The following is a 10,781-nucleotide window of genomic DNA, read 5'->3' on the forward strand; positions in this document are numbered from 1 at the left end:
AAAAACTCGGGTCCATTTATCTACACTGCTGAAATTTATCAAATATTTAAAGAAATAACACCAATCATTCATAACTGTTTCAGGAAGTAGAATAGATAACAAATTAAGGAGTATTCATACAAAAGAATAACAACAACAACATTGATACAACATGAATAAATCTCAAAAACATGCTGAGCAGAAGTCTAACAAAAAAAAGAAGACACACTGTAAATGTATAATTCTATTTATGTGAAATTTTGGAAAACAAAAACATGAAAGGCTTCTGTTTCAAATGGGTGGGGGTATTTAAAAATACCATTTCTTACATGAAGTTAACAATTATAAAAACATAGGTGAATGCTTCTGAAATGTTTAGCAATAATAATTAGAAGACTTAAATGCATGCAACACACCTCCAAGAACACAAGTGATATGAAAAAATAAGCTATGTGAAACAAAATTGTGTTGGTGATACTTTGTACACCTAAAAAACTTAAACTTAGTCTCCCACTACACACTTATTACAAAAATAAAAGCTTATAGAAGTATACGAAAAACTTTGAAGTTTACAAAAATTAAAATTAATTGGAGTTTATGTTCATAAACTCTAAATGAACTTAGTAGCATAATACAAAGGAGCAACATAATCAAAGTTTTTTTTAAAAATACATAACCTTCATTTAGGAAAGACTTTTTAAAACACAAGATAAAACCCAGAAATCTTAAGGAATATGATTAAAGGTAATTTACTTCTTCCATAAGACAATGATTGTGGCAAATTTTGTTTTCCATAGATGTCCTCAAGAGGAGGACATCTCAGCTAACATACTTTTCCTGTGACATGTGACTTTGACACTCTGCCCAATAACTACAGTCTACATTCTCTTTCACTGAATCTCAGCAGGCTTTATTACTTTTGAGGTTAGGTCACAAAAAGTGATATAGCTTCTGTCTGATTCTGTTGGGCCACTCTCTTCTGGAACCTTGCCACCATGCTGTGAGGAAGCCCAAAGAAACATATAGAAAGAGGTGTTCTTTTTTTTTCTTTTTTTAATGTTTATTTACCTCTGAGAGAGACAGAGAGAGAGTGTGTGTGAGCGGGGTAGGGGCAGAGGTGGGTGGGTGGTGCGGGCAGAGGATCCGAGGCGGGCTCCACGCTGACAGCAGTGAGTGAGACACCAACGTGGGACTCGAACCCATGAACCGTGAGATCATGACTGGAGCTGAAGTCGGACACTCAACTGACTGAGCCTCTCAGGGGCCCCTGGAAAGAGCTGTTCTTGATGACAGCCCAGCTAGGTCCCAGTTGACAGCCAGTATCAACCATCAGACATGGGAGTAAATGAAACGTTAGCTAATTGCAGTCTCCAGGGACGGACTCCTTCATAGTCTTCAAGTTTTTCTAGCTGAGGCCTCAGACACTATAAAACAGAAAAAACTGCTGTGCCCTTACACATGGAAAATGGATGGCAAAAATTAGAGCACTTTGGATGGATTTATATTTTCCGTATTGTGGATACTTTTCCATATGAAGAATATTTGAAATGCTTTCAAACATTCAAGAACTCTCTACATCAAAAATCAAGTTATAAGAAGTATAGATCACCCAAAAAACTTTGCTATCAGTTACTTCTAGTTGCCATGAAAATATGAACCTGCTCAAGGGAATCAGGCTATATCTGGCCTACAGTTACATAGCTTATACAATTTATAGAACAAATTTCATTAGCTTGATGGTCATTATTCACTCATTATGGATTAGTCATCCATAGTGTCAGTATGGAACTATAAAAGCTCCATATCATGTTAGATCCTTAATCAGTTTTTGCCAGGAATCATAAGTTAAGAAGTAGGGAACACTTTTAGTTATAAAAATAGGAAGTTTCAGTACTAAGAAGGATAAATACAATCCAGACCGTGCCACAATTAAACTACTAATGACACACTTCAGTGCATATGTATGGTAGCATCTGAATGTTTGGATTTGTAGATTTCAAGTTCTCTATTTCCTGAATTACTCTGGTATTTTTTACATGCAAAACACATTGCTATTGGGGCGTTTGACCTAAGCAGAGGCATTTTGTTTGTTTGTTTGTTTGTTTGTTTGGAGAAGAGGGCTAATTTGAAAAATACTAAGCAACCAGAGGACATTTAAAGAATATGCTGCAACTGATACACATATTTTAAGTCAGCTTAGATGTATTTTTTTCTTTTGAACTAACACACATCCTCTATCCTTCCCTCCTCAGTCCTGTTTGCTCAGCTGGATGTCCACAGGGTCCAATTTTCCCTCCAATTGCCCTTGCACGCTAATATAATTGCTGTTCATATGGGTAATTGGTCAGCCTAGAGCAGCATTTGTATGGATTTGTTCATCTACAGTATCTGGCAGCTTCTCAAATGGTTTTGCAGTATTATAATACTATCATGCATTTTTAGTTTTTGTCTCTTTGTAACAAGACTAAATAGATGTAAATCTTTAAGGATGCTATATTTTAAGTGCTTCAAAAGCAGGAATATACAAATGCAAACTGTTTAAGCAGCTAACATTCCTTTTCACTTATCAGATACAGAATAAATGAACTTGAGTCTCAAACACATAATGTTCTGCCCTATCTTCCTCCATTGCTTTTTTTCCCTAAAAAGAGCCAAATTGAGTAGATTCAAATAAACTTTAGCTCAAAAAAGAGAATAAGCCAGCTTCACCTAATAGTGCCCTTGATGTATCAGCAAAAATAATTAATTTTATTAAATCTTGATCTTGGAGTGCATTTCTAATGTTCTGCTTGACAATATGGGAAGTACACATAAAGGATTTCACCTGCAATCCCAAATATGATTATTCTTGAGGAAAAGCACAGGTTGTACCTGTTTGAGTTGCAAGCTGAACTAGCCATGTTTTTCATGAAACACTATTTTTTATTAAAAGAGTAACTGACCAACTATGGCTTTTCAGATGTAGGTATCTGACCATTTTTTTTTCAAAAGTAAGTGAAGCATTCCTCTCACCTCAAGGAAAACTACTGACAGTATGTGGTTACCAATGATAAAATTCAAGTTTTCAAGTAAAAACCAGAATTTTGAAAAATGTAATGTATTATGAGTTTAACAGCTTTCTAGTACTGAACATTACTACTGACCTTGTCAGAGAAGTTAAGTTTTTAAATTATTTAAATTTAATTTTATAGAGTTAAATGTATCAACACTTAGAAGATCTGTGTTATTCTAATATTTTCCAAATGACCAATGGATGCTGTCACAAAATCATGTAGTAGTTAAGAGAACTTTTCAGGGGCGCCTGGGTGGCTCAGTCGGTTGAGTGCCAACTTCAGCTCAGGTCACGATCTCACGGTCCGTGAGTTCGAGCCCCGCATCGGGCCCCTGTGCTGACAGCTCAGAGCCCGGAGCCTGTTTCAGATTCTGTGTCTCCCTCTCTCTGACCCTCCCCCATTCATGCTCTGTCTCTCTCTGTCTCAAAAATAAATAAACGTTAAAAAAAAAATTTATAAAAAAATTTAAAAAAAAGAGAACTTTCCAAAGGGAAAAAAGAGACCAGTGGATTTCAATGTAACAAAACATGAGAAGTTCTTTGGGGAGAGTCTGGAAGATCGAGGTGTAGTAGGAGGATGCTAGGCTTGCCTCCTCCAATGAATACAACTAGGTTAACTATCAAATCATCCTAAATACCCCAGATCATCAACCTGAAGACCGGCAGAACAAACTCCACAACTAAAGGTAAAGAACAGGCCACACTGAAGAAGGCAGAAAATGCAGAGACTCAGTTTGGGAGAGAAACAGACTGTGGCTGCTGTGGTAGGGAGGTAGCTGCGGCCATGGAGAAGGACAATAGACAGACTGACACACGGGAGTGCACAGAGAAAATGAGTTCCCATAGAAATTGGCTTAGAAAACGAGAGAGGCTGAATTTTGTTGAGTTCTCATAACCAATGGGGCTTAAAGCCTGGAGTTTTAAAGTCAGTGGGCTTGGCTTGGGTAGAGCCCCAAGAGCATTGGGGCTGCTCTTGGACAGAAGGCAGGGCAACAGCCTGCAGACATACAGCGTGGAAACAGCCATCTGAAAGTTCCTTGGGCACCCAATGGGGAGGTTATTTGTTCATCTCGGAGCCTGTCCCAGAGAGGCAGCATTCGCAGAGAACAAAGAAACTGGCAGGTGCTACTTCTCTGCCCTGCTCCTCAGCATAAGCTGAGAACCACTTCAGTAACCAGGGCAGTGTAGGCACTCACTACCTAACTGGCTTTACCAAGCCCCACTCCCCGCCCCCCCCCCCCCCCGCCCACAAACTCCCAAAGAACTTCCCTTCCCAGTTATGTTTGCCTCAGTCCCGATATGGCAGACCCCTCAGAAGACCAGCCCAAACCCCTGCCCACACCACATCCCCTGACCTGGAAGCTCTGCAGAGCTTTAGTTCCAGTGGCAGTTGCAACAGTTCCCATTTCATAAGCGGACCAGGGTACACCTAATTAAAACACACCACATTCAGGCCAGGAACCAAACACTGCTCGTAACAGGCAAAAAGAGCCCCTGCAGACAACTGGCCTGAAGGATAATGTGGCCAGGACACAACAGCAGAGCACACGCTGTGCACATTGGAGACACTCCCATAAGTGCCAGGTCCTGGGGAACAGGAGATACTACACTCAGGACACTTCAGGACACTTCATAAGGCCATTACCCTCAAGAATGAGAGATGCTGCTGACTTTCTTCACAAATGGAAACAGGCACAGAGACTAAGACAAAATGGAAAGACAGATGAATCTGTCCTAAATGAAAGAACAGGACAAGGGCATGGCCAGAGATCTAAGAGAAGCAGATGTAAATAACATGTCCGATAAAGAATTTAAAGTAATGATCATAAAGATACTCATTGGATTTGAGAAGAGCAGAAACATGAGTGAGACCCTTAAAAGAGAGATAAGGAATAACATAGCAGAAATAAAGGGCTCAATGTACTAAATGAAAAACATGCTTGATGCAATGAACAGCAGGCTGGAAGAGGCAAAGGAACATATTAATGACCCAGAAGACAGAGTAATAGAAAATAAGTTGAACAAAAGAGAGAAAAAATAATTATGCAAAACAAGAATAGACTTAGGGAACAAATGACTCCATCAAATGTAGTTACATTTGCATTACAGGAGTACCAGAAGAAGAGGAAAGGAAAGGGGACAGAGAATTTATTTTAAGTGATAATAGCTGAAAACTTCCCTAATATGGGGAAAGAAACAGATATCCAGATCCAGGAGGCACAGAGAACCCCGAACAAAATCAACAAAAAACAGATCCAATTAAAATGGAAAATTAAAGACAAAATCTGAAAAGTAGTAAGACAAAAACAAAAAAAAATACAGTTACAATAAAGGGAAACTCCATAAGTCTATCAGTGAATTTTTCAGCAGAAACTTACAAGCCAGAAGGAAGTGGCATGATATATTCAAAGTGCTAAATGGGGAAAATCTGCAGCCAAGAATACTCTATCCAGCAAGGCTGTCTACACAATAGAAGGAGAGATAAAGAGTTTCCCAGACAAACAAAAGCTAGAGGAGTTCAGGGCCACTAAATAAGCCCTGCAAGAAATACTAAAAAGGACTCTTTGAAAATATCAGTCAAAAACTCACAAAATAAAAGGATGTAAAATATGGCACCAAATACCTAAAACCAAAAACCTAAACCAAAAAGCTAAAAGGAAAGAAGAATCGGTTCAAACTTAAATGACCATCAACTTAATATAGACTGCTATTTGCAGAAGAGGTTATATGCAAACCTAGTGATAACCACAGAACAAAAACCACTAATAAATATACAAAGAATAAAGAGAAAGAAATCCAAATGTATCGCTAAAGCAAACCAGCAAAACGTGAAAGAGAGAAAGACAAAGGAATCAGAGAAAATCTTCAGGAACAACCACAATGTGTAACAGGTAATAAAATGGCAGTAAATACCTATCTATCAATAATTACCTTGAATTTAAATGGACTAAATGCTCCAGTCAAAAGATACAGGGCATCAGAATGGATTAAAAAAGCAAGAACCATCCATAGGCTACTTACAAGGGACTCATTTTAGATATGAAGACACCTGCACATTGAAAATGAAGGGTTGGAGAAACATTTTTATGTAAGTGGATGTCAAAAGAAAGCTGGATGGGCACCTGGGTGGCTCAGTTGGATAAGTGACTGACTCCTGATTTGGGCTCGGGTCATGATCTCACTATTTGTGAGTTCAAGCCCCACATGGGGCTCTGTGCTGATGGTGCAGAGCCTGCTTGGGATTCTCTCTCTCTCTCTCTCTCTCTCTCTCTCTCTCTCTCTCTGCCTCTCCTCCACTCATGTTCACTCTTGCTCTCTCTCAAAACAAACAAACTTAAAAAAAAAAAAAAGAAAAAAGCTGGAGTAGCAATACTTATATTGGACAAACTAGACTTCATTTTTTTAAAGTTTACTCATTTGAGAGAGAGAGAGAGAGAGAGAGAGAGAGAGAGAGAGAGCGCGCACAAGTGAGGAAGGAACAAAGGAAAGACAGAGGGAGAGGGAGAGAATCCCAAACAGACTCCACACCACCAGTGCAGAACCTGGTGTGGGGGCTCGAACTCATGAACCATGAAATCATGACCTGAGCTGAATGAAGTCGGACACTTAACTGACTGAGCACACAGTTAGTGTGCCCCGGACAAACTAGACTTTAAAACAAAAGCTGTAACAAGAGACAAGGAAGGACAATATATAACAAGAGGAACAATCCAACAATCCAACAAGAGGATATAACAATTGTAAATATTTATGCACCCAACATGAAAACACCCAAATACATAAAACAGTTAATAATATTCATAAAGGAACTAATCAATAATAATACAATAAGAGTAGGGGGCTTTAACACCCCACTTACATTAATAGAGAGATCACACAAGCAGAAAACCAACAAGGAAACAATGACTTTTAATGACATACTGGATCAGATGGACTTAACAGTTATAATCAGAACATTCCATCCTAAAGCAGAATGCACATTCTTTTCAAGTACATATGGAACATTCTCCAGAATAGACCACATATTAGCCCACAAAACAAGTCTCAACAAACTCAAAAGGATCAAAATCATAGCGTGCATCTCTTCTTACCATAACACTTTGAAACCAGAAGTCAACCACAAGAAAAAAACCTCAAAGACCACAAATACATGGAGGTTAAATACCATGCTACTAAACAATCAATGGGTCAATCAGGAAATAAAAGAAATAAAAAATTACATGGAAACAAATGAAAATGAAAATACAATGGTTGAAAACCTTTGGGATGCAACAAAAATGGTTCTAAGAGGGAAATTTATAGCAATACAGGCTTACGTCAAGAATCAAGAAAAATCTCAGTAAACAACCTGACCTTACACATAAAGGAGCTAGAAAAAGAACAAACAAAACCTAAAAAGACAAAAAAGAAGAAGGAAGGAAATAAAAAGATTAGAGCAGAAATAAATGATATAGGAAGTTAAAAAAAAAAATCAATGAAACCAGGGGCTAGTTCTTTGAAAAAAATCCATAAATTTGATAATCCTTTAGCCAGATTTATCAGGAGAAAAAAAGAAAGGACTCAAATAAAATCACAAATGAGAGGAGGAAAAACAATCAACACTCCAGAAATACAACAATTATAAGAGATTATGAAAAACTGTATACCAAAAATTAGACAACCTAGAATAAATGGATAAATTCCTAGCAACATACAAACTACCAAAATGGAAACAGGAAGAAAAAGAAAATTTGAACACACTGAGAACCAGCAAACAAATTGATTCAGTAATCAAAAAACTCCCAACAAACAAAAGCCCAGGATCAGATGGCTTCACAGGCAAGTTTTACCAAACATTTAAAGAAGAGTTAATACATATTCTTCTCAAACTATTCCAAAAAACAGAAGAGAAGGACAACTTCCAAGTTAATTCTATGAAGCCAGCATTACCCTGATACCAAAACCAGATAAAAAAACACCACAAAAGCAAAAGAGAGAGAGAGAGAGAGAGAGAGAGAGAGAGAGAGAGAGAACGAGAGAGAGAGAACGAGAGAGAGAGAACGAGAGAGAGAGAATGAGAACTACAGGACAATATCTTTTATGAACATGGATGCAAAAATCCTCAACAAAATACTAGCAAACTGAATACAACAATACATTTTAAAAAACAATTCATCACAATCAAGTGGGATTTATTCCTGGGTTGCAAGGGTGGTTCAATATACAAAAATCAATCAATGTGATACCTCACATCAAGAAGCAAAGGATAAGAACCATATGATTATTTCAATAGATGCCAAAAAAAGCATTTGACAAAGTACAACATCCACTCTTGATAAAAACCCTCAACAAAGTAGGTTTAGAGGAAACATACCTCAACATAATAAAGGCCATATAGGAAAAATCTACAACTAATATCATCCTTAATGTGGAAAAACTGAGAGAGATTTTTACCTAAGGTCAGGAATAAGGTAAGAATGTCCACTCTCACTTTTATTCAACATAGTACTGGGAGTCCTAGCTACGGAAAGAAGACAACAAAAAGAAATAAAAGGCATCCAATCCAGTAAGGAAGAAGTAAAATATTCACTATTTGCAGATGACATGACACTCTGTAGAGAAAACCCAAAAGACTCCACCAAAAAACTGCTAGAATAAATTAATTCAGTAAAGTCGCAGGATACAAAATCAATGTCTCTTCCATTTGTATGCACCAATAATGAAGCATTAGAAAGAGAAATTAAAAAAAAAAATCCCAATTACAGCTGCACCAAAAATAGTAAGATGCTGAGAACAAACCTAACCAAAGAGGTAAAAGACCTATACTCTGAAAATTATGAAACACTAATGAAAGAAACTAAAGATGAAACAAAGGAATGGAAAGACATTCCATGCTCACGGATTGGCAGAACAAATATTGTTGAATATCTATACTACTCAAAACAACCGGCACATTTAATGCAATCCCTATCAAATACCAACCGCATTTTTCACAGAACTAGAACAATTTGTACGAAACCACAGAAGACCCCTAATAGCCAAAGCAATCTTGAAAAAGAAAGGCAAAGCTGGAGGCATCACACACAATTCCAGACTTCATGTTATATTACCAAGCGGTAGTAATCAAAACAGTATAGGACTAGCACAGAAAAAGACACATAGATCAATAGAACAGAACAGAAAACTCAGAAATAAACCCACAATTATATGGTCAATTAACCTTCAACAAAGCAGGAAAGAATATCCTATGGGAAAAAGACTGTCTCTACAACAAATGGTGTCGGAAAAAGTAGAGACAACTTGCAAAAGAATGAAACTGGACCACTTTCTTACACCATACACAAAAATAAATTCAAAATGGATTAAAGACCTAAATGTGAGACCTGAAGCCATAAAAATCCTAGAGGAGAGTATAGGCAGTAACTTCTCTGACATCAGCCATAGCAACATTTTTCTAGTTATGTCTCCAGAGCCTGGGAAACACAAACAAAAACGAACTATTAAATAAAAAGCTTCTGCACAGCAAAGAAAATAATCAACAAAGCTAAAAGGCAACCGACAGAATGGGAGAAAATATTTGCAAATGACATACCTGATAAAGGATTAGTATCCAAAGTACATAAAGGAGTTATAAAACACTCAAAAAATAATCCAGTTCAAAATGGACAGAAGACATGAACAGACATTTCTCCAAAGAAGACCGCGAATACACACATGAAAAGATGCTCAACATCACTTATCATCAGGGAAATGCAAATCAAAACTACAATGAGATATCACACCTGTCAGAATGGTGAAAATCAACAGTACAAAAAAACAATAGGTGTTGGCGAGGACATGGAGAAAAAGGAGCCTCCTTGCACTGTTGGTGGGAATGCAAACTGCCGCAGCCACTGTGCAAAAGCTATGGAAGGCCTCAAAGAGTTAAAAATAGAACTACCCTATGATCCAATAATCGCACTACTGGGTATTTACCCAAAAAATACAAGTACACTAATTCAAAGGGATCCATGCACCCCTATGTTTATAACAGCATTATTTACAATAGCTAAGCAGCTCAAGTGTCCACCAACTGGTGAATAGATAAAGATGTGGTATAGGGGCATCTAGATGGCTCAGTCAGGTAAGCGTCCAACACTTGATCTCGGCTCAGATCATGATCTCGTGGTTTGTGAATTCAAGCCTCACTTTGGGCTCCTCGCTGACAGCACAGAGCCCGCTTGGGATTCTGTTTCTCCCTCTCTCTGCCCCTCCCCTGCTTGCTCTCAGAAAAACTTAAAAAAGAGGATGTGTGTGTGTGTGTGTGTACACATATACATACACACACACAGACCATGCAATATTATTCAGCTATAAAAAGAATGAAATCTTGCCATTTGTGACGACATGGATGGAGCTAGAGAGTACAATGCTAAGTGAAACAAGTCAGAGAAAGACAAATACCATATGATGTTAAGAAACCACTGAACAAAGGAAAAGAGAGAGGCAAATCAAGAAACAGACTCCTTTAACTATGGAGAACACACCGCTGGTTACCAGAGGGGAGGTAAGTGGGGGAATGGATTAAATAGGTGATGGGCATTAAGGAGTGCACTTGTGATGAACACGGCGTGTTGTATGGACGTGTTCAATCACCTCGCATCGTACACCTGCAAGTAATATTACACTGCGTGTTAACTAACTGGAATTAAAATTAAAAACTTTAAAAACGTTTCTTGGTATTGTTTCTGGTTCCACGTTGCAAGTTCAGGAAACCAATACTTGCTGAGTT

The sequence above is a fragment of the Panthera tigris genome, chromosome D4, assembly GCF_018350195.1.
Source record: "Panthera tigris isolate Pti1 chromosome D4, P.tigris_Pti1_mat1.1, whole genome shotgun sequence".
NCBI classification, from domain to species: Eukaryota; Metazoa; Chordata; class Mammalia; order Carnivora; family Felidae; genus Panthera; species Panthera tigris.